This window comes from Canis lupus, chromosome 2 (assembly GCF_048164855.1).
Source record: "Canis lupus baileyi chromosome 2, mCanLup2.hap1, whole genome shotgun sequence".
Classification (NCBI taxonomy): Eukaryota; Metazoa; Chordata; class Mammalia; order Carnivora; family Canidae; genus Canis; species Canis lupus.
The window spans coordinates 4,735,063-4,749,350 of NC_132839.1; the positions used below are offsets into that span (position 1 = coordinate 4,735,063).

Below are 14,288 nucleotides of genomic sequence, written 5' to 3' on the forward strand. Positions count from 1 at the left end.
GAACAATATATTCTTTGTGAAATACCTCCTTGAAATCCATAAAAATAACTCCCAAGTAATTTTACCAGTGGAATGTATCTGTCATATACATCTTATAAAAACTACAATCACATATGTGATAGGGGAAAGCACTAAATATTAAGAGTAATAAACTCTGAGTTTTTCTAGTATTTCATTGCCATGGAACACTTGCCAGGAAGAACAGATAGACATAGCTACAGTATTCAAAGAAATCTAAGGATTTATATCCATTAAGTTACTATTTTATGTGACTACTTGTATTTAATCTTAGCTATTTAATACCTCAATACAATTCATGGATTTCTGTAGAAATTTGGAAATCGTCACTATAGATATCTTCTCAGATTAAAATGGCGCCCAAATAATAAATGTTGCATTAGTAAATTTATCTTGCTTTATTATGAGTTTTTAGGTCTTTAAATATAAATATTTAATATTTATATTTAATATCAGTGTGTAGGCAGTTCCAAATCCTCCTCAAGAGAAACATCAAAAACAAGCAGACACTTTTAGAACCAACTTTGCCAGAACTCTGGAAAAATGTCTGTACTTTCCAGCAACTAAAGCAAATGTTGAACCAAGGAAAAGACAGTTGAAAAATGGTAGGAAGGCTTTGTGGCATTTTTACTTGTCTGTGTCCCCCACCCTCCCCAGCTTGGCAACAGTCTTGAAGGTAGCAGCCTGGTTCCAGAGGGAGCAAAGCAGAGCTTATTAAAAAGTATCATCTTTGCCTATTCTAACCTGTCTGGGAGTTTCTTGAAGGATTGATGCAAGGTGCTTATATCTGTTTCACCTAACTGAGGCTGGAGAAGCAGTGGGCATTAACTGAAATATGGTAAGGCAAACAAAAACTGCAGATCCTCATGACAAAAGATTATGGCTGAGTCTTACCTTAGACCTGAGAAGAAAAGCCAGGGAGAGCATTTCTTTGGGAAATTAGGGTAGTCAAAGTGCCAGTGTATACAGGGGAATTTAGAAAACCACGTGTATACCCAAGGTAGGACTCATGCTCAGGAAATATTTGAGAAACCCTTAAGCTTTCCCTGGCTCTTCTCTTGGCTTGATGCAGGTAGTGACAGCCAAGACAGCATTGTACATATTATGGCTAAGTGTTGAAGGAGTACCGCAGCACAGAACTAGTCTAGTCTAAGAAACATGTTTTTTTTGTTTCTTTCTTTTTTTTTAAGCTCTTTGTACTCAAGGAAATACCAGTCAAAACAGTGGCTGAACATAAGCCAGTTATATATAATTTCTTTGATAATTATAGAAAGAGAAGGGTGAGAATCTGATTTTTAAAGTTACCATGTTATAATATACCATAATACTTGAATGTCCGGGTTTCACCACCAACAAAAGCACAAGGTTATGCAAAAAAAAAAAAAAACAAAAAAAAAACCAACCAACCAAACAAACAAAAAAACCAGGAAAGAATGGCTCACCCAGAGGAAAAAATAATTGATAGAAACCATTCTTTTTTTTTTTAAGATTTTATTTTTATTTATTTATTCATGAGAGACACAGAGAGAGGCAGAAACACAGATAGAGGGATAAGCAGGCTCCATGCAGGGAACCTGATGTGAGACTTGATCCTGGGACTCAAGGATCACATGCTGGGTGGAAGGGAGGCACTCAACCACTGAGCGACCCAGGCATCCCATATAGAAACCATTTTTGAGGAAGTCCAGACATTGAACTTTGTAGGAAGATATTTTAAATCAATTATTGTAAACATTGTACAAGAGTTAAAGGAAAGCATGGACAAACAACTAAAAGTTCTGGAAACTGAAAGAATTCTAGAGAAAATGATGTATGAAAAAATTGAGAATAATCAGTAAAGATCCTAGAAATAATACAGAGGAACTAAATAGTAATTCTGGAGTTGAGAATTATAAAGTTTGCTAGAGGAATGCAACGTCAAATGTGGGAAGGCAGAAGAAACAATCTGTGAACTTGGAGATAGGACAAAATGAATTATTGCAACTGAGAAGAGAAAGACAAAAGAATGAAGAAAAGTCAATAGAGCCTAAAGGACCTGTAAGATCCCATAAAGGAGAACATAATTTGCATTATTGTAGTCCCAGAAGGAGAAGGGAGAGAGAAAGAGGCAGGAAGAGTATTTGGAGAAATAATGACCAAAAGTATCAAATTTGATGAAAGACATGCATCTATATATCTAAGAAACTCAACTCCAAGCAGGTTAATTTCAAAGAGACCTACAATGCGACACATAAAAATTGTCAAAAGTCAAAGAGAAATAGAGAATCTTGAAAGCAGCAACAAGAGCAGTGACTCCTATAGTGTACAAGGGATCCTTAGTAAGATTAATAATTGATTTCTCATACGAAAACATGGAAATCAGAAAGCAATGGACTCACATCTCTAATCTATCTATCTATCATCTATCTATCATCTATCTATCTATCTATCTATCTATCTATCTATCTATCTATCTAAAGATTTTATTTACTAGAGAGAAAGAGAGAGAGAGCTTGAGCAGGGGGAGGGGCAAAGGGAAAAAACAGACTCCCCACTGAGTGGGGAGCTCAATGTGGGGCTTGATCCTGGGATTCCAGGATCACAACCTGAACTGAAGGCATATGCTCAACTGACTGAGCCACCCAGGTGCCCCTGGACTGATGTATTTAAGTGCTAAGAGAAAAAATATCAACCAAGAATTCTATATCTGGCAAAACTGTTCTTCAAGAATGAAGACAACAATAAGATATTTCCAGATAAAAAATGAAGGAACTTAGCCTAGCTAGTTCAGTTGGTAGAACATATATGATTTTTAATCTTGGGGTTGTAGGTTTGGGTCCCACTGTGGGTATAGGGATTACTTAAAAAAATTAAAAAAAAAATCTTAAAAAATACATTGAGGGAATTCACTGTTAGGAGACCTGTCCTACAAGAAATGCTAAAAAAGGAGTCCTTTAGGCTAAATAAAAAAGACACTAGCTAGTAACTGAAAGCTGAATGAATAAAAAAATAACATGATAACTGCATAGGTAAATATAAAAGATAGTTTTTCTTCACTTTTGGTTTGTGATTACTCATTTTTTCCTATGAAATTGAAAAAGAAGAACTATAGAGAAAATGGATGAGACCAAAACTAGTTTCTCTGAAAATATTAATGACAAACCTTTCAGTAGTCTAAGGAAAAAAAAAAAAGAGAAGCCTCAACTTACTAAATCAGAAATTTAAGTATGAACATTATCACCAACTTTATAAAAATAAAAAGGTTCTACAATAAAATGCTGAGCAGCTATACACCAGCAAACTGGTGTATATTCCTAGAAATACACAAATTACAAAAACCAACCCAAGAAGAAATAGAACATATGAATAGACCTACAAGTAAGGAAATTGAACCAGTAATAACAATCCTCCCAACAAAGAAAAGACAGAGACCAAATATTTGGCTTCCCTGGTGGATTTGCTCAAACATGTAAAGAATTAATATCACTCATCCTTAAACTCTTCGAGAATGTTTAAGAGGCAGCAGTACTTGCTAACTCCTATGAGGCCAGCATTACCCTGATTCTGAAGCCAGACAAGGACCAGAAAAGACAACTACAGAGCAATATCCTTAATGAGTATAAATGCAAAAATTCTCAACAAAATAGCAAACAGAAGCCAGCAGCATATTAGAAGTGATTTATCCCTTGATTGCAAGGGTGGGTTACCATATAAAAATCAATCTGATATACCACATTACTAGAATGGAGGAAGAAAAACTCAAAATCATTTTATTGGTATAGAAAATACATTTGGTGATTCCAGTACTTGTCCATAATAAAATCACTCAAAGTAGGAATAGAAGGATACTTTTTTTTTTCTTTTTAAAGATTTTATTTATTCATGAGAGACACAGAGGCAGAGACACAGACAGACGGAGAAGCAGGCTCCCTGCGAGGAACCCGATATGGGACTCAATCCCAGGACCCCGGGATCACGCCCTGAGCCAAAGGCAGACAGACAGACGCTCAACCACTGAGCCACCCAGGAGACCCTGATTTGATTTTCCACTGCATGTAAAAGTTACGCTTACACTTAATTGTAGTCTATTAAGTGTGCAGTAACATCATGTCTAAAACAATAATGTACATACCTTAATTATCAAAAGCTACTTTTTAAAAAAATTTTATTTATTTATGATAGTCACACACACACAGAGAGAGAGAGAGAGAGAGAGAGATAGGCAGAGACACAGGCAGAGGGAGAAGCAGGCTCCATGCACCGGGAGCCCGACGTGGGATTCGATCCCGGGTCTCCAGGATCGGGCCCTGGGCCAAAGGCAGGCACTAAACCGCTGCGCCACCCAGGGATCCTAAAAGCTACTTTTCTTGCTGAAAACTGCTAACCATCATCTGAGCTTTCAGGGAGTCATAATCTTTTTGCAGGTGGAAGGTCTTGCCTCGATGTTGTTGCACTGACTAGGGTGTTGGTTGCTTAAGGTTGGGGTGGCTGTAGTAGTTGCTTAAAATAAGACAGTAGTGAAGTTTGCTGAATCAGTTGTTTCTTACTTAATGAATGGTTTCTCTGTTGCATGCGAGACTGTTTGATAGCATTTTACCTACAGTAGAACTTCTTTTGAAACTGGATTCAGTCCTCTCAAACCCTGCTGCTACTTTATCAGCCAATTTTATGTAATAGTCTAAATCCTTTGCTAAATCATTTCAATAATCTTCACAACATTTTTAGCAGGAGTAGATTCCATCTTAAGAAATCACTTTCTTAGCTCATCCATAGGAAGCAACTCTTCATCTGTTAATGTTTTATCATGAGATTGAAGCAATTCAGTCACATCTTCAGGCTCCCCTTCTCATTCTGAAGAAAGTATAAATGTATATCTCTATGATCTTGTATTTGGTCCTGATTTTTTACATGTGACAACTGAAGGACAAGCAATGTGAAAAACATGAACTGGACTTGATTAAAATAAAAAATTTTGTGTTTCAATAGATACTCTCAAGAGAGTGAACAGGCTACCCATAAAATGGAGAAAATATTTGCAAATCATATATTTGGAAAGAGTTTAATAATATCAGATCGACAAAACCCCTCCCCAAGAACTCAATTGAAAAATGAACAAAATACCTGAATAGACCTTTATCCAAGGAAGAGATACAAATGGCTCAACATCATTAGCCATTAGAGAATTGCAAATCAAAAGCAGGATGAGATACCACTTTACACCTACTCTGATGTAAATAAAGCCCAACATACCCAAAAAACAAATAACAAAGTGTTGCTTTGGATGTGGAGGAATTAGAACTTTGTACATTGCTGGTGGGAATGTAAAATGGTGCACCTGGTGTGGAATACATTTTGATGGTTCCTCAAAAGATTATACACAGAATTACCATATGACTCAGCAATTCCACCCTAAATATATACCCCCAAAATTGAAAACATTGACTGAAATAGCTACTTGTTTCTGTTAATTTTCATAGCAACGTTATTCATAAGAGTCAAGATGTGGAAACAACCCAGGTGTCCATTGAGAGATGAGTGAGTAAACAATAATATAATATATGTAATGGAATATTATCCAGCCATTTAATGGAATGAAATGCTGATGCAGGTTACCACATGAAGGAATCTTGAAAACATATGCATAGTTAGATAGGCAAGACACAAAGAACAAATGTAGTATGATTCTACTTATATAAAATACCTAAAATAGACAAATTCATAGAGATATAACATAGAGGTTTTCAAGGACTGGGGGAAGAAGGGAATGGGGAGTTGTTTAATGGGTAGAGAGTTTGGGGTGATGATAGTTTTAGAAATAGGTGGTGATGGTTGCCTAACACTGAATGTGATCAATGTCACTGAATTATATGCCTAAATATGACCAAAATGGCAATTTTTATGTTCTATATATTTTATCCCACTAAAGGAGAAGAGAAATACGTTTTTAGATTCTAGATTTATATAAGATAAAGGAAAATAGTCAATCTGTCCCTCTAATCTATCTTTATGTGTCCCAGTGATGTTCAGTCAGTTAGGGAATGAGCAGGTATGTATTGAGCATCTACCATGTATTAGGCATTATTTGTATATTCTAATTATATGTTCATATGTTTAATTTCTTTTTTGATTCACATCCACTCTATGAGTTAGGTGTTAATCCTTTTTTATAGATGAGGAAGCAGTTACAGAGAGATAATAAGTAATTTATCTGAGGTGAAGTAGTTAAGTGGTAGGACTGACATTCGTATCCAAGGGTGTCTTGTGTTCATACTAAATTGATTTAGTTCTTTCCCTCCACTTTTTAGATGATATGGCACATGTTTTTATCCCTATAATAATAATTAATGTTCATAAAAGAAGACTGAAAAACTAGAGGTCGTTGAAAAGCCTTTTTTAAAAATCAAAACTGTTATGTTTAATTAAAGGATATTTTAAGTATTCTCTTTCTAAATTAGAATCACAATTGGCAAAAGGAAGTATATGTATATATACATGTTGGGTGTTTTTTGTATATGCTACATTGTTTAATCTTCACAACAGCACGGGGGTGATATTTCAAGATGAAAAATGGAATCTCTTGTAAGTTAAGTAAGTTGCCCAAGTTCACATAGCTGGGAAGATGTGGAGCCAGTATTCTCTTTAAAATCTGCATGAGTCATATCATGTGGTATCATGTCCAGGATTTTTAAAAAAAATATTTGAGAGAAAGAGCACAAATCAGGGTTGGAGGGGGGGCAGAGAGAGAGAGAGAGAGAGAGAGAAGCAGATTCTCCACTGAGCGGGGATCCTGACATGAGGCTGGATCTCAGATCATGATCTGAGCTGAAGCAGACAGACACTTAACTCACTGAGCCACACAGGTGCCCCTCATATCTAGGATTTTAAGCTGCGATATCCAGTTCTAGAGAGTCCAATGACTAGAGAGTATTTTTCATCTATAACTAGAAATGTAGAGTCTTTATATAATGCCAAGAGGCTTCTTTTTTTCCTAGAAATTCATCTTTATAGCATTTTTGAAAATTCCCTTTGCATAGATCCTAATGAATACCTTTCTAATAGCTTCCATCTTTACCTATTAAAAATGATTAATAATGATATATAAACATTTCTTAAGCCCTTTAAAAATATTTTATTTATTTATTTATTCATGGGAGACACAGAGAAAGGGAGAGAGAGGCAGAGACACAGGCAGAGGGAGAAGCAGGCTCCACGCCGGGAGCCCGACATGGGACTCGATTCTGGGACTCCAGGATCATGCCCTGGGTTGAAGGCAGGCGCTAAACCACTGAGCCACCCAGGGATCCCCAGTGGCTTTGTTTAGAACATGATTTTTCCAGTACAGATCTTCATCGGCTTACTGTGGGATTATATTTGATGAACTGTTTGTAAATTGAAAATCCCCTTGCTTAGAACCCTTATATTAGCTTACAGTCGGGCAAAATCATGTAACACAAAGTTTATTTTATAATAAAGTCTTGAATATCTCATATAATTTATTAAAGTGAAAAACGGAATGGCTGTCGGGGTACAGAATGATTGTAAGTGTACAGGTCGTGTACCATCATGATTGTGTGGCCACTGGGAATTGCAGTTCCTGCTGCTGCCCTGCGTCAGGAGAGTCTATGCATATGGCAGGGCTGGAAAAAGATCAAAGTTCAAAATTCAAAGTATGGTTTCTACTGAACTCGTATTGCTTTCACACCGTCTCATAGTAATCTTAAGTCAAACCAGCCTAATTTAGGGACCATACTTTTGTCTTACCCAAAACTCGTTCAACAGCAGCTTTTTATGGCTTGCTTTCACTGAATGAAAAATTATTCAACCTAGTTTTTATAGCAACAGGTTTCTTTTTTCTTCTCATTTAAGCCAGTTTATTTATTTCTTTTCTTTTTTTTTTTAATTTTTATTTATTTGTGATAGTCACAGAGAGAGAGAGAATGAGGCAGAGACACAGGCAGAGGGAGAAGCAGGCTCCATGCACTGGGAGCCCGACATGGGATTCGATCCCGGGTCTCCAGGATCGCGCCCTGGGCCAAAGGCAGGCGCCAAACCGCTGCGCCACCCAGGGATCCCCCAGTTTATTTATTTCTTAATGTAATTATGTTATAAAAATTAGTAAAAACCAGTATGGGAACAAATTTCCCTACTTCTTGGCAGTTTTTTTCTTACTTTTATTGGCACTTGGCTATTTCAGGGTGTTGATTTTTTAATGTGGTAAAATGCACATAACATTTACCATTTTAACCATTTTTAAGCAAACAATTCAGTGGCATTATGTTTATTTACAGTGTTGTGTAACCATCACCAATATCTATTTCTAGAGCTTTTTCATCATTTCAAAGAGTAATTCTATACCAATTAAACAATTACTTTGTATTATCCCTGCCTTTCTTCCTCATCTCCCAGTAAGCTCTGCTTTGAGTTCTGTTTTTGTAAATTCTAGGTCTATTCTAGTTATCCTATAGAAATGGAATTATACAAGATTAATTATTACGTGTTTGGCTTATTTCACTTAGCATGTTTTCAAGGTTCATGTATGTTGTAGCATATAATAGTTTCATTTGTTTCCATGGCTGAATGATATGCCATTGTATGTATAAGCTACATTTTTTTTCTATTTGTTGATGGACACTTAATAGGTTCTGTGTTTTTAAAGTTAAGTTGGAAAATTTTTAATCACAATATTTCTTAGTTGAAACAGTGACAGAATTTTTGTGTATTGATGGTAAAATAGCATTTTTGTTGGTTTTTTTTCAAGGAAATGTAGAAATATTTTAATTTACATATCATATTACAATGAATCAATATGAAGTCAAAAGTCCAAAATTACATTCATAAAAATTCCATACATCATCCTCATTATAATCAGTTTCTATACAAAGATTTACAGATGTCCAATGTATGTAATTCTTCCTCAGTGTGCTATAGAGTTTAGAAGTTCTGCTCGAATATTCATTCCCCAAATCAAGCGCAGAATCTGTCTCTTTATCAATTTCTCCAATGACTGCAACATTGTCACCTCTTACGATGTATAACCCTAGCACCACTTGTTCTACTCCCTGTGAAGAGCTGAACACTCGTTCATGGCTTTCATCCAAAATCAAATTAATGGTCTGGTCAAACCCTTTCAGTGTTCCCACAATCATCCTTCCATCGGAAGTGATCACTGCGACGGTTCGGTTGATGTAGTTCTCCAGGGCGGACGTCATGATGCTCGGGCCGATGCGCTGCGCCGCACCTTTGTTGGTTTTCTAAAAAAAATCTTTTCAATGTGTAATAGATTAATCCAATGATCATTCTGTATATGTTAAAATATATTATTCCATATATGAATTTTCATTTACTCTGAGTTTTAATTATATACCATTGCAATACAATGAAAAGTAATTAGTATTGGTACATATTTTGGGAGTTTATGTGGCATATTTTCATTGTATTGATTGGAATGTTTTTTAAAAAAGGCAAAGTTGAATGATACAAGTGTAGGGAAAATATTCAAATTTACATCCTTAAAGTGGGTCAGATGAGTGGCATTTTGAAAAATTTGCCTTGCTTTCTTCCATATCTCATTGTCTGTGCTACTGTACTACTAATGATGAAACTAATGAGTCAAATTATAAAATTGTTCTTATGATTTTAGAAATATGAACAGATTTTATAAATATGAACAGCATACTACTGGGTGAAGTTGTTAAAAGACATGGATTGAATTTTATTAACTGTTCTTATTTGCACGTGTATAATAATTATAGTAACAGATTGGGAATGAAAGGTAGAAGGAATAACTTTCCTTATCTAGTGAAGGCAGCATATTTTAAAAATCTTTTCTTTATATTGGTTTTGAGCAACTTTTTTGCCTTTTTTTTTTAAGATTTTATTTATTTATTCATGAGAGACACAGAGAGAGATAGAGAGAGAGAGAGAGGCAGAGATACAGGCAGAGGAAGAAGCAGGCTCCACGCAGGGAGCCTGATATGGGATTCGATCAAAGGACTCCAGGATCACACCCTGGGCTGAACACAGGCACTAAACCACTGAGCCACCCAGGGATCCCCTGGTGTCTGCTTCTAACCTAGTTCACCTCTCATAGGCCCAGGAGGGAATCCCTGGCTGGATCCAAGAGGTGATGGGCAAAGAGAAAGAAAAGGGGAGGCTGTAGGCAAGAGGAAGAAAAGCATGTGGCATTGGAAAACCTAATTTTGTTTTTATCCCATAACATTGTTGTGGTTTCAGGTGTCTAGATTCATTGTCCATTGAACTATGCTCTTCCTAAGGTGTTTGTTTTATTATAAAAATCACCTGGTGATAACAGATATTTTATTTTTTTTAATTTTTAATTTTTAAAATAAATTTCTTTTTTATTGGTATTCAATTTACCAACATACAGAATAACACCCAGTGCTCATCCTGTCAAGTGCCCCCCCCCCAGTGCCCGTCACCCATTCACCCCCACCCCCCGCCCTCCTCCCCTTCCACCATCCCTAGTTCATTTCCCAGAGTTAGGAGTCTTTATGTTCTGTCTCCCTTTCTGATATTTCCCACACATTTCTTCTCCCTTCCCTTATATTCCCTTTCACTATTATTTATATTCCCCAAATGAATGAGAACATAAAATGTTTGTCCTTCTCCGATTGACTTACTTCACTTCACTCAGCATAATACCCTCCGGGATAACAGATATTTTAAAAAATATTTATTATTTATTTTAGAGAGAATGTGAGCAGGTCAGGGAGGGGCAGATGGAGAAGGAGAGAGAATCTCAAGCAGACTCCCCACTTAGTGTGGAGCTCTATGTGGGGCTCAGTCGCACAACCCTGAGATCATGACCTGAACTGAAACCAAGAGTTAGCTGATTAACCGACTGAGCCACCGAGGTGCCCCACAGGTGGCTTTTTAAAATAGATTCTCTTTTATAAATTCTCAAGGGTGGTGTGCAATATTTTAATTAAAATTTGAGATGGTGGGAAAATCATCTCCCAACATTGTAGAAAAGTTTGAAAAATACCTTTGGATGTTTGTGAGCAAATTTGTGAATAATCTTGGATGATTATTATAAAGAAGAAGAGAATGAATGAAGAGTAATCCACTTTCTATTTATTTTCTTCAGTCTATTTGTAATTCTGATTGCTGTTACATGTGAAAATGAACTATGGCTTCATGGGTGGATGGAGTGGATTCTTTCAAGTGACAGAGTGATCACAGCACCCTTTTATTAAACACTTTCCTTCAGGATTGACTAGTGGATGCCTTTGACACATGATTATTATTCATGTTACAGAGGGTTTTCTATCACTATTCATCTGACTTTTACCTTTCATAGTTACCCAGATACTGAACTGATGTTGGTAAAAATTCAGAACCTCTTAAATGATACCCTTGTGTTCTATGTCTTAGGTCCATAAGACCATTTACTTGGGTGAAGAGTGAGAGTTAGGATTCATACTTGGCATGAGTGCCAGATTGAGTAGCAATGAAGGGCAGGCTGAGTGAGAATGGAGAGATATGGTTGGAGCTAAAATTCCACAAAGTTGATAATCTCCATTACCCGGAAGGGCCCTCAGGCAGCAGTTTTCTGTATTCAACCAAGGTAAGTGGTGATATTCATCTAGTCAACATCAAGCAGATAGGTATTTTTATCTGATGATGAGTAGTTATCATTTCAGAGTGTTCTGTGGTAAGGTACAAGGTAATTATGGAGATAATTTTGAGGTGTTTGTAGATCCTTTAGGTACTGATTTTTGTTGGGATAAGAATTAATGGGGGTAAACTATTTACTTGATACAGCAGGAGATGGATTATAATTTAGGGTTTCCTACCTTGGCACTGTTCCTGTGGAGGTTTCTTCTAATGGGTTTCTGCTCTGGCAGGTTATTTTTCTATGTCTACCCCTTTGCCTCTCCAATTTTGGGGACAGCAGTTTTCCTTGTAACCTCACTTCTCTAAGAAGAGTTGTTGATTTTTCAGTTCAACTTTTTACTTGTTGTTAGTATGGAGTAGTGACTTCTAAGTTCCTCACATGGTGGCCTGGAAGCTTCAGGTTGTTTTTTATTTTTATTTTTAAAGGCATTACCATTACTGTATGATGATCTTGATCTTGTTTACACTCAGTTTTTCCTTTAATATGATATAGTTGTGGAAAGTCCAAGGTTTCTAACTTGAGTAATCTAGAATAGGCCTTATACTGGGGCTTGGTTCTTACTCCATAGTACCACCTTTTTGGTATCTTATTTGGTCACCAGGGCTCATCAGGTAGGGCCAGAGCTTCAGTGTCTCAAGCACTGTCTTTCTGAATAGAGAATTCCATATTTAAAAGAGTTATATACTGCTTCTGTGGTTTTTAGGTAGAGGACTAATTGAAATAAATTTAGGGCATGCTGACAGGGATATTCATGTAGGCTTTGGTTGATGTCTTCTGAATGTTTTCTGTGGACGATGGACAAGATAGTTGTAGCACTGAGAGATCTGAACAACATTAGCAAAACTGGGAAATATACCTGGTAAAATGATTGATTCTTCAATGACTGGATAGTCTGGAACCTTAGGATATTTATGGTTGGGGTAATGTAATTAGTTCAGATAGGCCTATTATGCTCAGTGATGATATCTAAAATAGACTATCAGTTTCTGCAGTGAGAATAAATGACAGTAATTATTCCCTGAGGCACGCTTTTCTGATAAGTTTCTGGGGCTCTCCTGCTGCTAATGTCTGTTGAAGCCATCCACATCATTCTTATTTGCGTGTGGCTATCCATGTAGCTCCTACTTATGTGGAAAGTCACTTGTTTGTATATAAATCCACCAGAGAGACTTGCTAAAGTCAAAATACCAGGTAATCAGCCTAGGTCTTTCTCAAAGGCTTCAGTGGTGTGACTTACCTGTGTTAACCTGAGACTCTGACAACTTGTCTGCACAAACTAATGGCCTTAGACATTAAGCCCCCCCCCCCCCCCCCGATACTTCGTTCACTGCTCCTGTATAGATTCTGTTGTATTTTTCAGTGATCTGGTTGGTGTGCTAAGTGTTGAGGCCTCCTTACTTCTTAGGATCTGAACAAATTAACAAGAGAAGGGAATAGGGATGGAGTTGTCAAATCAACTTTATTACTCAGAAAGGCTAGATTGGAGAATATTGCTTAGAAATAGAGTTAAATGGGCTTGTTAACTCAACTCTGGAATTTGTCTGGCAGACTCACTCATCAGCTAAGCCAGACCAGCAGAGTGGCCTGCAAATGTAGAAGGGATGCTTGTTTGGGGCAGTTTGTTTCCAGGAGGAAAAAGGATAATTATTAAACACAAACTAATCCGTGTAGAGACAAGGAATTAGACTAATTGAACTTTCTTCAGAAGAAGGAAGCATTTACCTTCCAAGCCCATCTATATTTTCTTGATTTATCCATTTTAGACGACCTAGGCTGATTCCTTACTATGGAAGATGAGAATTTAGCTTAGTTATCCTTCCCTGTCTCCTATTCTCTCATCCTCCCAACATAATTCTTTAATAATTTTGATTAAGTATTTGGTATTTACATTTTACAATTTTGTACCTACTTTTTTCTCTATAAAATTTTGTTATTGAAATTAATAGATGTCTTTTCATCTCCTTTAGTTTACTTATTTTTAATGGTCTCCACACAAATGGAACTAAAAGCTTTTCCACAATTGCATTAATATATCAAGATATGTAGATACTTAAATATATCTTCTTAGAGCAGCTTTTCCCAGGATAGTCTGAAGGCTCCATTTTGGACTTTTTGTATACCCAGTGTTCTTGCATTAATGGTCATCTGAGTATCTTAACCATTATCATTATCCTTAAGGTTTTCCTGATCATGTAGCTGTATTAGATATCCTATTACCTAGATGTCAAATCTTCTTTTTCTTGGTATATTCTTGTCTTGTAGAGCACAGATTCTGATAAAGAATGTATGGGAGGTAAATCTTTTGAGAACTTGCATGTCTGAAAACATCTCTCTTCTATCCTTACACTTAATTCATAGGTGAATCCTGACTATAGGATTCTAGGTTTGAAGTACTTTTCCTTCAGAATTTGATGGCATTGCTTTGTTGCTTTCTTTCAGTGTTATCATTAAGAAGTTTGATGGCTTTTTAATCCTAATCCTTTGTACGAAATGTTTGTGTCTTGAAGTCTGTAGAATCTTTTTTTAAATACTCTTTAATTCTGACATTTTATGTTGATTTGCCTTGCCATGGGTCTGTTTTTGTCCTTTGTGCTGGATATGTGAGTGAGCCCTTTCAGTTCATACCCTTTCATCCTGAAACATTTTATAGATT

At 36.4% G+C, this 14,288-nt stretch overlaps 1 protein-coding gene and 1 pseudogene across 1 annotated transcript in view; one reads left to right on the forward strand and one right to left on the reverse strand.

Annotated features, from left to right (window-relative positions):
* Nucleotides 1-14,288, forward strand: part of FBXL17 (F-box and leucine rich repeat protein 17) — a 495,361-nt gene that overhangs the window by 35,123 nt on the left and 445,950 nt on the right.
* Nucleotides 8,756-9,229, reverse strand: LOC140611681 (U6 snRNA-associated Sm-like protein LSm8; annotated as a pseudogene).